This window comes from Ursus maritimus, unplaced genomic scaffold, assembly GCF_017311325.1.
Source record: "Ursus maritimus isolate PB19 unplaced genomic scaffold, ASM1731132v1 scaffold_23, whole genome shotgun sequence".
In the NCBI taxonomy this organism is placed as follows: Eukaryota; Metazoa; Chordata; class Mammalia; order Carnivora; family Ursidae; genus Ursus; species Ursus maritimus.
The window spans coordinates 33959530-33975121 of NW_024424786.1; positions in this window are offsets into that span (position 1 = coordinate 33959530).

Genomic DNA, 15592 nt, shown 5'->3' on the forward strand with positions numbered 1-15592 from the left:
ACTATTCATATGTTTGCTCTTCCCATGCCATCCTTCTTTTCTCAGTGTTCTAAGATTCCTTCGTTTAAAATCAATGAAAAGAAAGAGTTTGGCAGAGTGCATAGAAGATCATTCTGCAATTATGTGCTGTGTACAAGAAACTCACTTCAAATGTAGTGATATTTATAGGTTTAAAGTAAGAGGAGGATAAAGATATACCATGTAAACACTAATCAAAAGAATGAAAGAGTAGCTATATTAGTATCCGATATTTTTCCACAGGGGGGAAAAAAACACCTACCAGGCCCAGAGAGGGACACTGCATAATGATAAAAGGATTAAACTTCCAAGAAGAAATAGTAATCCTAAATGCATAGGCACCAGGCAATGATTCGTCAGCATCTACATCCTGCCTTGCTCACAGTAGACACACACTGACTACTTTCAAATAAATAAACCAAAGAAGGCATGCATGCTTAACTTCTCTTTGATCTTTGCTCTGTGTTTTAGGGTTTTTTTTTTTAAGATTTTATTTACTTATTTAGAGAGATAGAGAGCATGAGCTAGGGGGAGGAAGAGGGAGAGGGAGAGAGAGAAGTCCAAGCAGGCTCCACGCCCAGTATGACCCCTATGCAGGGCTCCATCTCATGACCATGAGATCATGACCTGACCCAAAACCAAGAGTCAGACACCGCTTAGTTTTCTGTTCTTAGAGTTAACCTGTCACGACTCCTTGAATCAGAGGCACATTAAAAAAAAATGAATACACCTTTGACATTAACCAAGGGGTAAAAGTAGAAGATGAGCAAACGCGGAAGCATTGCTCCTAAACATCGTGAGCTTATGGTACTGAAAAAGCGTGCATAGCAGGTAACTGAGAAATGCCCTTGGAAGGGAAGTAAGTGACAAAAATGTACTGCCAGCTTGACACACTCTTCTAGACGGTCACTGAAAAGAGAGTAGAGGGGGAAACTCTTTTTTTCTTGACAGAGCTTCTACAGATATTTTCAGTTGAGTTGGGGGAGAAATGGACCAGCCAAAAAAAAAAAAACGGTAAGAGCTGAGTGTCCCCGCTAGAAATATAAGGGGTCGTTGGAGGCAGAGGGAAGAGAAGAAAGGGGCTACAGAGGAGCAGCTGGAACAAGTCTCAATACCAAGAGAAGACATCAGGAAGGAAAGCCCATTGTATTTCAATAGAAGTTTGTTCAGTTTGCAAAGTTGGAAATTCAGTTCATCTCAAGAAGAAAATGAAACATTCAGGCTGAAGGATGTGCCCAAATTGTTGGGCGCTTATACTTCTAAAAAGGAAGACGGTATAATACGCTGCTCACAATGCTCTCATAAAAAACATGGATATGATTTTATATTTGCGTACTCACACCTGCAAAATTTTTTCTGTAATGGCACAGACACGAGTAAAATTAGGAATGTCTCATCTGAAACACAAGGGTAAATGGACTCGTATTTCATTACAAAGCAGGTGTGAGGACCCACCACAGGGAAGCTTCAGCTCCCGGGCCCAGAAATGGCTGAGAGATGAGAGGGGGGTCAACCTGCAGCATACCAGGACCTTCCAACCCGTATCTGCATGGCTTGAAAAGCTCTGTCCTACACCACCTCAAGGGACGTGTCTGATAATTACTAGTCCTTGCAGACAGAATAGAAACAGCTCTGCAAAGTGTGTAATAATATCATTAAAAGATTGAGACACCTCCCATGCTGGTATATGGCCACTACTTCCACCCAAAATCCTGCACCAATTCCCCTTTTCAGCCTCCCATTCCTTTCTATTCAAACACCCCTCATTTGTCCCAGAACTGGAAACTGGAGTGAGTGAGTGAGCAAGTGAGGAAGTGGTAGTAATTTTCCATACCTTTGTTCTTCCAGTGTGTACTGAGGAAGTAGTTTTCTATTTGCCAAAGACAATCCTGGGGTCCAAAATAAAATTTAAACTCTAGGCTTGATGAGCGAACTCCCGACCATTTCAATATGACCACCAACACCTTAATATAAACAACCATACTCGGGCTGCCACAAAATGTCACTACCTAGTGAAGAGAACAGTCAATAACGTATGCTTAGGACAAGTAAGCATTCAAACATTCCTGATCATTGCCGCCCAGAATCCAACTGTCATACCATACCAGTGCCTCGTTCGTATGACCTAAAAATGCCTAAGTGGCTGGAATTATTAAAGCCTATAACTTGAACTCGTTCAAACACCAGTGTTGCACAAGCAACAATTTGGCTCTCTTTGCTCTTCATTTCCGGGACAAATGCAAACATTGACTTTACGCTGCAGCGAATTTTGTTCTGACACATGATTTATTGGGGCAGGACTAGCAGAGCTGAGAGAAGGGAGGTATTTTCTCTGGGCACATGGGGAGTTCCTAGCCAGAGTGGTTCAATGACCAGAGCCCCAGCGTTGCGAACCGGCACGCATCTAGAGGGGCGCCTGGGTGGCCATAGACGTGACAGGAGTGTCTGCCTTCAGCCTCAGGTCATGGTCCCAGGGTCATGGGATGTGGATCATCATTGCTGAGCTAGGTGTCCCTGCTCAGTGGGGAGTCTGCTTCTCCTTCTCCCTCTGTCCCCGCTCCCGTGCTCATGTTCTCTTGATCTCTCACTCTCTCTCTCAAATAAGTGAAATCTTTAAAAATAAAATAAAATACACACCCGCTTTTAGAATTAACCATGCGTGATCAGTAGCCGTTCCTTCCTAGAGATTACCTTTATTCAAATGACCAATGGCTTGGGTTTTTTTAATTTTTATTTTTATTTATTTTTGATGTAAAGTTCAGATTCATTAAGTTATGCAGATAACACCCTAGTGCACTACATATGCAATACGCCGCGGCCCTCCTTACTACCCATCACCAGTGCTTCCACTTATGCTCCCCCACCCTCCTCTGAAGCCAGTTACCATATAGTTCATAGTTCACATGCTTCTTAATATTCCCCTTTCTGATACACTCTTGTCCCTTTTTCTCTCATCAAAATGATTTAAGCTTCCTATATAAGTCTCCATAGATGAGAGAAACCATATGATAATTGTCTTTGGCTTTAAAACACAAAGTATAAAGTATCAACCAGGCCTGTCATCATCACTCAGGAGCCATGGTACTAGCTTCCTTGACTGCTGTCCTTCCCCTCCTTCTCTCCTCAGGAGCACCTTGGTTTATGTCCTACCACCTAGAGTTTCCCAGGTATTTGCACTAGTGGTACCTATTAACACCCTGGTCACCTTCTATCCACTCCAATTCATGCACACAGAATCCATGCCCTCCCCACCACCTTTGCTCTTATTGCCTCCTGACCAACCTGCTTTTCTTTCCCTTTATAACATTTATGCCTGAAATTATTTTTTATTGGTCACCTCCTCTCGCATATATAGATTTTAATACAAAGAAGAGGTAAATGAATGAACGAATTTTAAGTCTTTGTCTATAAAGTGAAGGAGAATGGGAAAATGACATCAGTTCCTTGAGAGAGTAATTTTTGGAAAATTTGCTCACTGCTCTATCTCTAGCACCAGTGCAGGGCCCAGAACTGGTGGTCAATGGATACCCTTCTGTGGGATTGCTTTTTCTTCCTCGCTATCAACCACATTCCCAGTGGTCCTGCAGGGAGGTCTGGGCTCGGCTGGACGTCTCCCAGGCAAAGCCATCAGCAACAAGCACATTTTGCAGGGAGGACCTCTGATGTCTGCTTCCAGGAGAAGCCAAGTAACTGTGGAGACCTCCTGTACCGTGGAAAGCACTGCAGTCACGTGCAATGTGGGCATAAAGAGCACCCGCCCCTGGGAGGGCAGATTGTGCCAACTTTGTATAAAGAAGCCAAGACTGACATAATTAAAAAGAGGTGATAGAAATTAAGACAGTCCAGGGCTGTCAAAACAACAGGAGCAAAGGTAAGGGCTAGGCTACACTTGGCACCTAGGCAGGAGTCAGATGCAGGGAGGAGTCAAGGGGGTAAGTGGGTGAGCAAGGAGAAGGGGCATGAATAACAGCGGGCGGGGGCGATGTGTGGGAGCAAAAAGGTCCCTGGAAGGGAGGAAGTGGCAGGGGACAAGGGAGCAGCAGTGGAGTACAGATTCCAGAAGCCTCCGTGGGAGGCTCGAGGGGCGGGAGTTGGAGGCAAATGGAGCCTGTGTTAAATAGAATCGGCCTCCTCCCCATGCCCCCCTCGCCCCCACAAGATAGAACACACCATTTTTGAGGGGAAGGCTACCTGACTCTTGATGACTCCTGCTGGAGAATGGTATCCCCACCCCAGCCCCAGCTACCGGCCCAGAGCTGAGCTGTGCCCGTGGCTGAGCAGGAAGGAGCGGTCCCCACTGTCCTCCCCACAGACCACCAAAGGTAAATTATTGGGAAGCTCAGGCTAATTTCTATTATAATGCCAGCTACCTATGTATTTAGTACTCAGCTGTGTCGTTACTTACACATATCCTCACCAAAAATTGATACTAATATCCTCATTTTATAGGAGAGGAAACAGAAGCAAAGAGAAGTTAAGTAACTTGCCCAAGATCACTTTCTAAGTTCCAGGCTCGGAGGTAGGTAATGGACGGCAGAATCCTGAACCTCAGACACGTTCTATTCCCAGATCACTGGGCACTGCTTTTAGGCATTGGACCAAGAAGACACCTCACTGCACTGGCAACAACAATGCCTACTGAGCTTGACCTCTGCCTTGATTGCGTGCCGGGCCCGGCTGAGAGGGGAGATGGGGCAGCTATTTAACTCGGATTTCTCTTTTCGCCTCTACCCTCAAAAACCAAATCAATTTTCCCACTACCTTCAAAAACAGTGCAACTTAAGTATCATTTATTCTCACTTTTATACTACTTCATCTTGGGTTTCCCCATTATTCTTCAAAAGAAAGTATGTCACAGCAGCGTTTCCAACCTCTGCTCTTTGCCTTCCTTACCACTTCAAGTCTAATACCCAATGCAAGGGGATATTTAATGTCATTCCAATAATAAGACTCTACTACGCATGACTCCCTTATCACACTAAACATTCACAAAACCTCCTCTGGAAGTGGCTCTGTGTGAGTAAGTGGCATTGGTTCCAGTACTTGTCCTCACACGTGTATAACCTCAAATTCTTCCAGCTCACTTTCTTGTCCTTGAACACACCAACAGACATTCCATTTCCCACCGTAGCATTGTGTACCTTTATTTTTTGACTGAGATCTTTGGAAATTCTGATTCAAACTGACTTATTTGAATTCCACATTCATAGTCGTACTACCCCCTGTGTTCATGGCTGATTCACTAATACATCTCTGAGGCTGCAGTTCCTCTTTTATCTGTAAATATGATAATGGACAGTGCTTACAATAAGGCCACGATTCAACAAAGACAATGCATGTAAAATTTTGAGCCCAATGTTCAAATGCCGATCACTAAATAATATTACATTATTACCAGTGTTGGTTTGGCTTCCTTTGGCAGTTACCATAAAGTAGAAGGGGTATCATCAGAGATTATGCCTCTTTCATTCACACACACCCATTCATGTATTTATTCCATGGATTCCTTCTGGTACAGTCAGCATTTGGTCAATCAAAGTACAATCTAGAAAACGTCACTTGGGGTAGGTAATCGGCAACAGATTCGCCAACGTTCTATCGAGCACTTCAATAAACATGTAATAAACTACTGAATGCATGATGCTCTTTAAACCCATGAAACCTGAAGTCCAACAATCTCCAAGAGGTTTATTAACTCTTGCTCATGGTCATGTAGTTGGTGTAAAAGAAAGCCAGGATTTGGACCCAGGCCAACCAACTCTGAGAGTTCATGCTTAGAACCTCTATGTTATCCAGTCACCTCGCCTCATCTTCCTTCCTAGGAAGAAGACCAAGAGAGACAGTCTCTTAATACCACACAATAATCATGAAGAGCACCAAATATGAGATAAGGAGGCGATAAAGTAGAGCCACACCTCTTGCCAGAACACTTGCTCCGGGGAGAAGGATTTCAACTCTGCAGAATCACCATTGCTACTTGTACTGCTAGGTGATCCTGGGCCTCTTTTGAATTGATAGTCTTGGGGGAAACTATAGGTAACACCTATGAACTTTCAATGATACCGGTTATTAAAAATGAGACATGAGATAATCGAAAGGAAGAGCATGTAGTGGTCCTCACTGATGTTGTGACAGCTTCTGTTGAGATCTTACCGTTCAGGACCCCCAGAGAGTCATTGAGGAAAAATGACAACAATGATAACAGGCACAGCAATGAGAAGAAAGAAGTGGGTACCTGATTTGGGAGGAGACTTGGCACGACAAGCCTGATAACCCCTCCCATGGCAAAGCCCTTGCTGCTCCGTATACGTGTTTGCTTTTCCAACACCACTGAGGCAGCCACAGCTCTATTTTTTGTGCAGACACATCAAAACTGAGGTTGAGTACAAGAAAGATCAAGCAAGGATGCAAAAAAGCGCAGATTTCCAGAATCCAAGAGATCAGCCCCATGTTGTGAATGATGGCCCCCCAAACTCATAGAAGTAAACAAGAGGGCCTCAAGGATAGAAACTTGGAAAAAAAAAAAAAAGAAAAGAAAGAAAAAGAAATTAATGGTCTCAACTGAGAACTTCATCATGTAACTTTAACTCAGCCCCCAGTGTTTGAGATTCTTGGTGGGAATAGAATCTCACAAACTCATTCCTCCCGACTCAGGCAAAAGCAAAATATTCTTGCAGCAAGTAGTTTAAGCAGCACTTGGTGCACATCTGAAGGAAAATCCAAGCCTAGGGGCCGCAGAAATTAGGAATTTTGTCTCTGCCTTTGCAGACCCAGAAAAATCAAAAATTGAAACAGAGTGATCTACTGATGGGGTGAGTTTGGCATTTTCAAATATTCAGCTCCTAAAAACACATTTAAATACTGTCAATGCACGGTAAAAGTTTTTTGGTAACTAAAATATTATTATCTTGTTGGCCAGCTGACACTTTGGGGAACGGAAGTCGATCTACACGCAAAGTTTACTATTTAAGAATATTCTGAGTAGAACAGTAGTTGGGCCAGAGGGTGGGAGGAAATGTACATGTTAGTCAAAGGAACACATTTCAGTTATAAAAGGAACAATTTCCAGGAATCTGATGCACAGTATGGTGACCATAGTTAACACTACTGTATTGTGAGAGTTGCTGTAAGAGTAGATTTTAAGTATTCTCACCATAACAACAACATGATAATTGCCATTATGGGCAGAAGGATAATTTTGTTGTGGTAAACATTTTGCAATATACATGTATCAATTTTCACAATTCGTCTTGTTGTATACACAATATTACATTCAATTATATGTGAATAATACTGGGTGAGGGAAGAGAATAGCTCTGAAAAGAGGTACAGGAAAAGTCCATGGTAACTTAACATAGAAGTTACCCCACTAGAGAGTAACACTCCTTAATCTATAACGTGTGAGACTTAGTATAACCCTCAGTGTGACTTCCTATTGCCTCTTCCCCGCTTGTGGGACAACATCACCATGCATTTCTGTTCAAGTATTTCCTCTGCCTGGAGCTGCCTTCCCTGGCCATGCGGCTCTCCATCCTATACAATCCCAAACATATTTCTAGAACCAACGTAAAAAATTAAATTTTGAGGACTGGATGTAACTTTGCTTCTCACCACTTTAGACCCCCAAATCTCGACCATCAACTGAGATGCTCAATTTTTCCTTTTGACTGAATTGACCTATTTTTAACACCCCAAATGGTAATACCCTTATTTCTCTAATCTTGTAAAGTGGTGGTTTTTGATAAAAACCACGACAACAACCGGCAAAGTACTTGACTTGTTGAGTGTTAGTATGTCTGTAACCTGTACTTAATTTTTATTATATTATGTTAGTCACCATACAGTACATCCCTGGTTTCCCGATGCGTAAAGTTCCCATGATTCACAGCTGCGCATAACACCCAGTGCACCATGCAATACATGCTATTCTTACTACCCATCACCCGGTCTGTCCCACTCACCCCTCCCCTTGAAGTTTCAGTTTCTCATAGCCATTAGTCTCTCATGTAACCTCAAGTGCTTAAAAAGGCAAATTTTGTGTAGAGTATAAAATACAAACAAAAAAATATTTAATAATTACATGAAGGCATACAGAATATACAATCGAACACGCACACCTCTCTCACATATCTACAAATATAAAATATCACCAAATACCATGGAAGCCCCAGCATATATCTTATTATAATTAGTCAAGAAGCTCTTTCCTCATTAAGTGATGTGCAGCTTAAAAATGTGAGTAGAGAAATATAGGCCTAGTGAACTCATTATTTTCAATGATGGATAATTTGCTATTATTTTTATGTCATTATTTAATCACACTTGTTTGCCTCTTTTAATACTTTATCTATCACATACTGTCCAATATTTTTTAAAACCAGTTTGGATAATTTTTGTGTTTTTAATGGTGAGTTTGTCTCCATATCATATATTTGGGATTATCTCTCTCACCGGCCATTTAGACGCCTATTTGTGCCTGTCAGGTGATTTCTGTTTGTCTTGATTTTTTTCATTTTTTCCTACCTTCATTCTGTTTACTTAGATTGATTTTTAAATTCTTCTCTTCCCTAAGCGTTAAAAGAAAATTTCACTTCTTATCTTTTGTGTAATTTTTGAAAATATAAATGCCTAAGTAAAAGCCCAAAAGGGCTGAGAATTTTAGAGCACCTTAAATCCACGAACCATCTAATATATCAGCAGTTAGCCGATACGCTTGACCACCTCCCCAGTGGAACCATATTATTAATATTTTATGTTCACCCTCATTCTAATTCTTCTCACCCGCTGAACAATTACCCTAAGCCTCCCATTTCTTCTGTTTCTGGGACTTTAAAGGATCATATTACTCTCTTCTGAACAACAGTCTTTAGCATATTTAGTGAACAACGATTGATGGTAAACTCTCTCCATTTGTTTTTGCAGGACAGTGTTTTATTTCATCTGCTCTTCATTAACTTCTTACATTTAGATGTAAACCCCAAAAGCTAAAAATGATGGCGCAGAGCACTGGGATACACTGCACGCAACCAACACCTTTTTCTTTCCCTTTTGCCTCTATTCTCACACAGACAAATGGATACATGAGAAATAATAGAAAGCACATACCTTCTGCTAACAAAGAAAATCTCTGCGTTATAACCACCCATTCTCCAAAGTTAGGAAATTCTCCTGATACGATGGAATTACATTCTATATCTTCACCATTTGGCACTTCTCTCACTCTCTTTCCCCACACGGTGCATTCTTGGGAGTAGATGTTGTATTTGAAGATCTCCAGGAGCCAATGAAGCGATTGGTGTATTTAATTTAGTTGCAATGTTCCTTTCTACTCTGATTTTAAATCTAGAACAAAGCCCCTGTTTTGTTTTAGTATGTTTGCTTGTCTTTACAGAAATTGATATTTTTGAAGTGTTCCAAGCTGTGTTGATGTGTAGAATTTCCCATCATTTGGATTTTTTTCGTTGCTTCATGATGAGATTAGATCCAAGAGAAACACCCTTGGCATTAAACAACGTAGTTAATATTGTTCTCCTTCTTTTTCTATACATGCATATATGTATATGGGATAATGAGTGACCATCTGACATGTACAGATGGGAGAATAAAAGGGATAGTTGTAGAAAGACACTCATAAGTCTTTCAAATGTAGACCATGGATCTCAGAAAAATTTCTCTAATTAATGCTACTAATTTCAGGGGTTTGACCGATTGATGGATAAATGGCTGAGAAAACCTACATAAAGGAAAAAGGTGCAAAATCATATTTGAATATTGCTTTCCGCAAACCTGATACTTATTTAATATAGTGGTATCAACATTTGTGAATCACACATAAGTTAGAAGTTTCATCTTCTTCCAAGTGAGATCCCTTCATTGAAAATGAATCCATGGTCTATTATCGTTTTTTTATGTGGTGATTACTATCAAGTGAAAGTAGAAGAAATATATCCTGTTAGAGTATTTGCCTTAAATCGAATTCAAAAAAATAAATATAAAAGTCTTGTTCTTCTCGAGAAAGATTTTCCTTTCTTTTTCTTGGCTATTTTCTTTCTGGTCCTTTTTCAGACTTTTGGTAGCCATGACAAAAGAAAATAGCACTGAACTGACTGAATTTTTCTTCAGAACACGGTTTCGATACATCCTCTTCATTGTATTGGTCATCATGTGACCTCCATGGTAATATTGGAATGATCCTACCATCAAGACAGACTCCAGACTTCTAACACCTATGTACTTTTCCTCACAAATATTTTGGCCAGCCTTCTTGCTGGATATTTTTCTGTTATACCTCCGCTATTCTCCCAAGATGCTGCAAAACTTCATATTAGAAAATAAGTCTATATCATTTGAGTGGGCTGTGTAATGCAATGTTGGTTTATGCAACATTTGCAACCAGTGATTATACCTCCTGCCGCAATGGCACCAACGTTGCAGCCATTCGTGTTACACACTTCTCAGTATCCCATGATCATGTCCCAAAGCAGCCCGATCCAATTGGTCACTGGTTCATACCGCCACAAGGGTTCAATAAACGCTGTGCACACAGGCTTTTACATTTTCACCGTCCTTCGCAAACCAAGCACGTCGCCCAATCACTTTTCTGTGATGTCCCCCACCGCCTTCATTGTAAAGGTATGTTCGCCCAACACTTGACACATCAATATCATGTTCTTGTTGCTGAAGTAACATGATGTTCACCGTAAGCTGGAAGGTCATCTTTTCCTCACATGCAAGGTCATGGCCGCCATCTACATATCACCCACTGCAGGGAGAAAAAGCCCTTCCACGCAGGCGCCCCACCTGACATGCCACAGTGTTCTCACGGGACTGTCTCTCCCCCACATGTACTTCCTGCACCATGGGACCAAGGAGTCTTCAAGAGCAAGAAAAAAGTAGCTTCTGTGTTTGCGGTATTGTGGATCCCCATGTTAAACCCCTCATCACAGCCCGGAGAACCAAGATGTCAAGGAAGCCCTGTGATTGGAAAGATAAGTTCTTCTAGTTTTGAACTTTGATTTTTAACTCAACATGGTTCAATGGGGCAACCAACCGTTCTTATTTTTCAAATAGTGCATAAAGTAGAGATACAAAGTCATTCCTTATAGTTATATCAACAAAGTTATTCGAAAGAGAATGAAAACATGTCAATGAATACAATAGATAATCTTCTAAGTATACAGAAAGAATCCTGAAAAGAATGTTCTCATTACTTTTGTATATTTTGAGAACCCTTTTCTAAATACTCCAATATTAAAAAGAGGAAAAGCGAGCTTACAGAAATGGTAATCAATATTACATAAGTATCTCTATCAAAGACAGGAGAAGGAAATCACTGGGATAAATAGTTTTTGGCTTCTCCTAAACATGAAGAGATAGGAAGAGCACAACAGATATGAAACTGTAGGGAAATAATAGGTCCAAACCAAGATGTGAATAAGATTATGATGATTGGTATACTGCACACATAGGGCATATATGGTCATGTAACAAATAAAGGGTGAGCCAACACTAGATTCTTGGCACGGTGCTTTGGAAACGTTTCCAATGTAAAGATAAGACTTGGAACAGCTCAATGTGACTTAAATGTGTGTAAACAAACTCAGGAAGAAGAAACAACACAAATTTTTTAAGCCTTTAAAGAAAACACAAATTTGTTTCTTAGAAAAATAGTAAAACCTGCATAAATACAAAAACAAAATACCCAGTTTTCTATAAAAATCAAAGATTTTTGCACAGCAAAAATATGAATGCAAAAAAATAATTAATATTGAGAAAGAAATGTTTAGAAGCTGTTGTATTAGCGGTGAAGGACTCAAAGTCAGCATGGTGGTGCCTGGGTGGCTCAGCAGTGACTGATTTTCATTCGTAGCCTTCTCTCATGATCTGTGGCCTGGGATCAAGCCCCTCAAAGCATCAACACTGAGGTGCCTCCAGCTTGTTCCTCCTCTCCCCCTCTGTTCTCCTCTGGCCTCTCTCTCTCTCAAATAAAATCTTTTTAAGAATAGCAATTCAAAAGCAAGCAAAAACGTTAAGAGGGCAACATATATGCGAAAAATGAACACATCATTCACAAAGAAATGAAGGATTACTTTTTTGCAAAATGTGAATGTGTTATAAAAACAAAAACAATATGCTGCTTTTCATTACTCATAATGATAGCATATAAAAGTTTCTTACACAGTAGCAGAGAGGATTTGGGACCATCACCGAGATTTGGATACAACTGATTGGTAAGTACAAAAAGCTCTTCCGAGGTATGTGAATCATCGCCCAACTTGATCACACACATTCATGCCCTTCCTTGTTCAGATTCCTCTACAGATATCTTCTAATCCTAAAAAGATATATTCAAACTATGTCATTATTATATTTATTATCATTATTGTCTTTGTTAGCCACTGAAAAACCATATTGTTTACCAGTTGGTGGCGAGGATATAGATAAGGAACGCGATTTACATTATAATTCAATGGGAAGAAACAGGTGAAATTTCTCTGCCGATATAGATCACCCAGAATATTAAGTGAAAAAGCCAACCACATGCCGTGAATATGTCTATATTTCATGAAGAAAGAGTATGAGAATATTAGACAAGCACCAAATAGCCAGTGTTGCTTATCTGAAAAATAACCGAAGATCTAATGGCGTTGACCTGCGAAGGGAATCGGCTGTTGGAATGGAGGGGCAGACGGACTGGGGTGTTTATCACATGTTTTGTAAATAAATTCACCACAGGATGCGTTGTTAAACAAACTCCCAAAACGGGAAGGCAGAGGGGCTTGAGGGATAGAGGCAGATCCTGAGGATGGGAGGCAGGAAGGGAAGAAGAGAAAGAAGGAAGAGAGGAAGAAGGAGAGGAAGGGCGGAGGGAGAGAGGAAGCAGGACAAAAGCAATTTTGTCGGGTACATGACAAATTTCTCAAAAAGGCAAGAAAGTCTCTAATGACTGTAATGCAAAAACAGATTTTGTCCCCTCTGGAATTCACAAACTTTTCTTCAGCAGAGTGCCACCTATTTAAATATGCTTGTTTTTTCCAATTGTATCTCTTGTCCTTGTAACCCTAGATTCTGGCAGAGCCAGTGTTGATCCCTTAGGCCCCAGCTATAAAATGTTCCTGACTCAGCATAAAAGCACATCGAAGAAAGCTCAGTGTGAAATCAGTTGCACACCGCTGGTGGCAATACAGAAAGGACTCCCTGAGGCAAGTAAACTGTGCGCAAAGCCAACATGCTGCTTCCATCACGCTATGTAGCGGTGCAGGGAAAGGTCTGAGCCGAAGTTCTTTCCATTTCAAATCTCCACATCTGAGAATCACATCACTGGTGAGTCATGGTGTGGCCGTGAGCGTAGGTGGGGAACCAGCCGGGGGCTTAGTAAAGCTGCTGTAGAAGACATGAATGGAATTAGGCTTAGGCCTGAATGAATCAATTGATAGATCAATTGATCATTGTATGCTCCACGTATTCTTTTGCATTATTATTTTAATAATGCCATTGATGAGCAATCAATATTACCGTCTCCTTTCATGGAAGATTGGCTCACTTGACTCACATAACTGCAAAGCAAGTTTCATAAGTTTTTCCTCTTCTTAGTTTTGGGGGTTTTTTTTGCAATCCTTTTGTTTTCAAATATAGATAAACATTACATATATTCTTGATAACAACGAGTGTGTGACAATGCATGTATGCAGCTCTGCAAGTCATTTTTGTCCCATGTATAGATTTGTGCAAACTATCACCACACCAAGATGCAGACCTATGCTACTTCACAGATGCCTGAATTCATACAAACCTCCTCGTGGTAACTCACAGCCTTTACCTCCTCCCCACCCTTGATCCCGGCAACGTAATAGTCTGTTCTCCATTTGCTAACGCTGCTCTGGCTGGAGAATACAGTGCATGAACCTCTTCCTCACTGCGCATATCTTGATGGTTCTTACCGCCAGCATAATGCCATTACGATCTATCCAAATTGTTGCAAAGTATCAGAACTTGCTCCTTCAAGCTTAAGAGATATCTTAGATATCATTGTTTCTTGTAACCAGTCACCTATTGGTAAACGCTTTAAAGATGCAGGTGCTTTCAACTCATTGCCAAAATTTGAAACAGTTACCAAAAAAATTATGTATGGGCTTTTTTATGGTGAAATTGGGCAAACATAACTGCTCAGGAACGTAAAGTACTGATACCTGTGGTGTGCCAAGTGCTTAGTTCTTTAAGAAACAGCCAAATTATTTTCTCACAGCATCTGTACCATGTTACCTCCCCTGAGCATGTGCATGAGAAACTAGGGCAGCTACTCTGCACTGCCTCAGTGGTATTGCTCACTGCTTTTAGCCATTCTGAGGTGGACACACATGCAGTGATACTTCATTGTGTCTTCCTACTTTGCATGCTAATGCCCAGTGAGGACATCTTGTCTCCATGTTTTATTTTACCGCCTATGCATAGCCTCTTTGTGAATTGTCTGTTCATATTTCTTTGTACCACTTCCCTAATTCTGACAGTTTTTTAGCCATCGAGGTTTTCAAAAGTGTATACTCTAGGTATGAAAGTACTCCAGTCCTTCGGCTTCTAGATACATTTTTACATCTGTGATGTAAGGTGGAAACCTTACTTCCTTTGTTCCTTTCTCCCACTCTCTATAATAGGCTACTGGCCGAGCTCACTTTCCAATATTGAGAACCACAGTACACAGGGTCAAAAATTTTTGCTTCAACTGCCAAACTTGAAAACTTAAGAGAAGGCAAAATCTTCTACTCGTGATGTTTGCTCTCCCATGCCATCCTTCTTCAGTGTTCTAAGATTCCTTCTTCGCTGCAACCAATTAAAAAGAAGAAAGAGTTTGGCAGAGTGCATAGAAAATCATTCTGCAATTATGTGCTGTGTGAAGAAACTCACTTCAAATGTAGTGATATTTATAGGTTTAAAGTAAGAGAGGATAAAGATATACCATGCAAACACATCTTCAATCAAAAAGAATGAAAAAGATAGCTATATTATATCCGAGCACTTCCACAGGGGGAAAACACCTACCAGGCCCAGAGAGAGGCACCGCATATACGATAAAAGGGATTAAACTTCCAAGAAATAGTAATCCTAAATTAGGCACCAGTACGATCTGCCGTAAAGAAGATCAATAACATCCCCGTCTTGCCTTTCAGAGTACACACAGACAATTAATCACTTTCAATAGAACCAAAGAAGGCATGCATGCTAACTTCTTTTGATCTTTGCTCTGTGTTTTGTGGTTCTTTTAAGATTTTATTTTTACTTATTTAGAGAGAGAGAGCACAGCCAGGGAGGAAGAGAGAGTGGAGAGTAGAGAAGCCCAAGCAGGCTCCACGCCCAGTAATATGACCCCTATGTAGGCCTCCATCTCATGACCATGAGATAATGACCATGAGATCATGACCAGACCTGGGTAAAACCGCATATCAGACACCGTTTAAGCTGTTCTTAGAGTTAACCTGTCATGACTCTTTGAATCGAGGCAATATTAGTAAAAAAAAAAATGAATATACTTTCTCAAAAGAAAACAAAAGTAACGAGTACCTTCTGTAACTTGTTTTTC